The 3,970-nt window shown below is 58.1% G+C and overlaps 1 long non-coding RNA gene across 1 annotated transcript; it reads right to left on the reverse strand.

Annotated features, from left to right (window-relative positions):
- Positions 1 to 740: 740 nt before the first annotated feature.
- On the reverse strand, positions 741 to 3,015 carry LOC122190581. Its single transcript, XR_006182180.1, has 3 exons — positions 2,834 to 3,015; positions 2,044 to 2,082; positions 741 to 918 (listed from the first exon to the last, which is right to left on the reverse strand). It is a non-coding gene; the product is annotated as an uncharacterized LOC122190581 (long non-coding RNA).
- Between the last annotated feature and the right edge of the window lie 955 nt (positions 3,016 to 3,970).

Raw genomic sequence — 3,970 nt, forward strand, 5'->3', positions numbered from 1 at the left:
GGGAGGAACTCAGGTGTGGGGTGGGAGGAACTCAGGTGTGGGGTGGGAGGAGACCAGGTGTGGGGCGGGACTCCATCTATGGGGCAGGAGGAGCACAACTGTGGGGTAAGAGGAGACCAGATGTGGGGCAGGAGAACCTCAGGTGTGGGGTGAGAGGACTTCAGGCGTGGGGCAGGAGGAGACCAGGTGTGGGGCGGGAGGAGACCAGACGTGGGGCGGGAGGACCTCAGGTATGGGGCAGGAAGAGACCAAGTGTGGGGCAGGAGGAGACCAGACGTGGGGCAAGAGGACTTCAGGTGTGGGGCAGGACTCCATCTATGGGGCAGCAAAAGCCCAAATGTGGGGCAGGAGAAGATCAGATGTGGGGCAGGAGGATTCCATCTCTGGGGCAGGAGAAGCCCACATGTGGGGCAGGAGGACTCCATCTATAGGGCAGGAGGACCCCAGCTGTGTGGTGTGGGGCAGAAGAACTCCAGATGGATCCCAGATGTGGAGTGTGGGGCAGAAAGACTCCGTCTATGGGGCAGGAGGAGCCCATCGATGGGGCAAGAAGACTTCATCTGTGGGGCAGGAGAACTCCCTACGTGGGGCAGGAGGACCTCAGATGTGGGGCAGGAGGAATTCATTTATGGTGCAGGAAGAGCCCAGATGTGGGGCAGGAGGATCCCATCTATGGGGCAGGAGGACCCCATGTGTGGGGCAGGAGACCCCCCCCCCCGCCCCGGGGGTCTCACCCAGGTTCTGGCGGGCGGCGAGGAAGCGGGCGGGCTCTTTGACGTTGTCGGCCAATAGGAACGCTCCTTCCTCCAGCACATCCAGCAGCATGGTGGCCGTGTGCGCCTGCTCCGAGCCGTTCATGTCCCGCCACGACTCCAAGGCCTCGGGCCGCAGCAGGTTGTCCACAGCCTCCACCACGGCCTGCGCCCATGGGAAACCCCGCCCACGTCGCGATAAGCCCCGCCCACGGAAGCGCCGCCTGATCCCCAGCCTGATCCCCGGGTGTCGCTCCATAAAACAAGCCACGCCCACTAGGGAAACCACGCCCATATCCGGTTCTGGGGATAAAGCCACGCCCACTAAACAAGCCACGCCCGCTTCCGGTTCTGGAGAGAAGCCACGCCCCCTACGACAGGTCACACCCTGCATATAAACCACACCCACTTCCGGTTCTGGAAGCAGCCACACCCCCCATGAAAAACGGCCACGCCCACATTCCCAACCACGCCTACTTCCGGTTTTGGAAATAAGCCACGCCCCCTATGAAAGATGACACCCCCAATCCCAGCCCTGTCCTCATAGAAAGCCCCGCCCACAAGTGGCCCCACCCACAAGTGGCCCCGCCCACCCACAAGATCAGCCCCCACGTGGCCACACCATGGCCACGCCCACTGCTCAAAGCCCCGCCCTCATCAGGCTAAAGCCATAACAGGCCCCGCCCCCTCAACAGCCACACTTACAGGCTCCGCTCACCGCGCTCAAGCCCCGCCCCTTCATTAGACAGCATCCCATGTCCCACCCACTTTCCCCCAGACCACACCCACGCTGCCCACAAGCTCCGCCTACCCAGCCCAGGCCCCACCCCTACAAACCCACCCTACAGGCCCCGCCCCCTGAGTCTGCACCCACAACAGGCTCCACCCACTACTCCCAAAGCCCCGCCCACCAGGCTGACACACTGCCCTTCTATAGGCCTCTCCCATGACAAGCCCCGCCCACATGGATCAAGCCCCGCCCACTGCAAGACATCACTTATTCTTGCCCCGCCCACTATGCAGAAGCCCCGCCCCTTTACTAGGCCACACCCCTCACGCCCGCCCACACTCCATGCTCCGCCCACTTCACCAAGGCCACGCCCCGCTTCTCTCAAGCCACACAGCCCAGGCCCCGCCTCTACAATCCCACCCCTCAGGCCCCGCCCACTGCTCACAAAACCCCGCCCACCCGGGAGAGATTCTTTCCCTTTATAAGTTGGATCCATGACAAGCCCCGCCCACGGGTCTCAGGCCCCGCCTACCCAGCCCAGGCCCCGCCCACCGCGCTCACCTTGATGTAATCCTTACAGGTCCGCTCCCGTTTGTGCATCTGGGGGAGAACAGAGGTGTGGGGCAGGAGGACCCCGGGTGTGGGGCAGGGGGATTCAATCTATGGGGCAGGAGGAGCCCAGGTGTGTGGGGCAGGTGGACTCAATCTATGGGGCAGGAGGAGCCCATCCATAGGGAAGAAGAAATGAATCTATGCGGCAGAAGTAGCCCAGATACGGGTCAGGAGGACCTCATCTATGGTTTAGGAGGCGCCCATCCACGCTCCAGGAGGACCTCATCTATGGTTCAGGAAGAGCCCATCTATGCTCCAGGAGGCCCTCATCTATGGTTCAGGAGAAGCCCATCTGTTTCCACAGGAGCTCATCTATGTTTCAGAAAGAGACCATCTATACTCTAGAAGGCCCTCATCTATGGTTCAGACAGAGTCTATCTATGCTTCAGGAGAACCTCATCTATGGTGGAGAAGAACTGAGTCTAGGGTTCAGCAGGAGCCCATCTGTTTCCACAGGAGCTCATCTATGTTTCAGAAGGAGCCCATCTATACTCTAGGAGGCCCTCATCTATGGTTCAGAAAGAGTCTGTCTGTGCTTCAGAAGCACCTCATCTATGGTTGAGGAGGACTGAGTCTAGGGTTCAGCAGGAGCCCATCTATGTTCCAGAAGGAGCTCATCCATCCTCCAGGTGGAGCCCATCTATGCTCCCAGAGGCCCTCATCTATGGTTCAGGAAGAGCCTATCCGCGCTCCAGGAGGCCCTCATCTATGGTTGAGGAGGACCCCCCCCCCCCCTCACCTTATTGTAGTTCTTCCCAGCGGATTCCCTCTCCAGGGGGCGCAACGCCTGCAGCTGAGCATCCAGGATGTCCAGCAGCTGCTCCAGCAGCCGCACAGCGGAGCTGACATCGCCCGCATAAACCGGGCCTCGCGTGTGCCTGGCCAACTCGATGGCGATGTTGGCCGCGTTCTCCCCGCTCTTAATCTGCAATTAATTAATTAACAGCAAGGGGGGGGTCATAAGCCCATCTATGTTTCAGGAAGAGCACTTCTATACTCTACGAGGAATGAATCCACGGTTCAGGAAGGACCCATCTATGTTCCAGGAGGACCTCATCTATGGTTCAGGAAGAGCCCATCTATGCTCCAGGAGGACTAAATCTATGGTTCAGGAAAAGCCCTTCTATATTCCAGGAGGAATGAATCCATGGTTCAGGAAGACCCCATCTATGTTCTAGGAAGACTGAATCTACAGTTCAGTAAGAGCCCATCTATGCTCCAGGAGGACTGAATCTATGGTTCAGGAGGTGTGATCCATTGGGGGGTGGGGAGGGTTGGCGACGTTGGCTGTGTTCTCCCCACTCTCAATCTGCAATTAATTAATTAAGGGGTGGGGAGGGATTCATAGATGGCAGGAGCCCAACTACGTTCCAGGAGAAGCTCATCTGTTTTGGCAGGAGCTCATCTGTGGCTCAGGAGGAGCTCATCTATGGTTCAGGAAGAGCCCATCTATGCTCCAGGAGGACTGAATTTATGGTTCAGGAAGAGCCCATCTATGCTCCAGGAGGACTGAATCTATGGTTCAGGAGGTGCGATCCATGGGGGGGTGTATAAATGATGGGAGAGGGGGGGGGGGGTTGGCGATGTTGGCTGTGTTCTCCCTGCTCTTAATCTGCAATTAATTAATGCAGGGGAAGAGGTTCATAACTGGGAGGAACCCATCTATGGTTCAGGAGAACTTCATCTATAGCTCAGGAAAAACCCATCTATATTTCAGAACCATTTTATCTAAGGCTCAAAAGGAGCCCATCTGTATTCCAGGAGGACCGAATCTACGGTTTGGCAGGAGCCCATCTATACACCAGGAGGACCTCATCTACGGTTCAGAAAGAGCCCATCTATAGGGCAGGAGGACTGAATCTATGGTTCAGGAGCT

This window comes from Lagopus leucura, unplaced genomic scaffold (assembly GCF_019238085.1).
Source record: "Lagopus leucura isolate 7727_CA_CO unplaced genomic scaffold, USGS_WTPT01 33272-0_obj-0_obj, whole genome shotgun sequence".
NCBI lineage: Eukaryota > Metazoa > Chordata > Aves > Galliformes > Phasianidae > Lagopus > Lagopus leucura.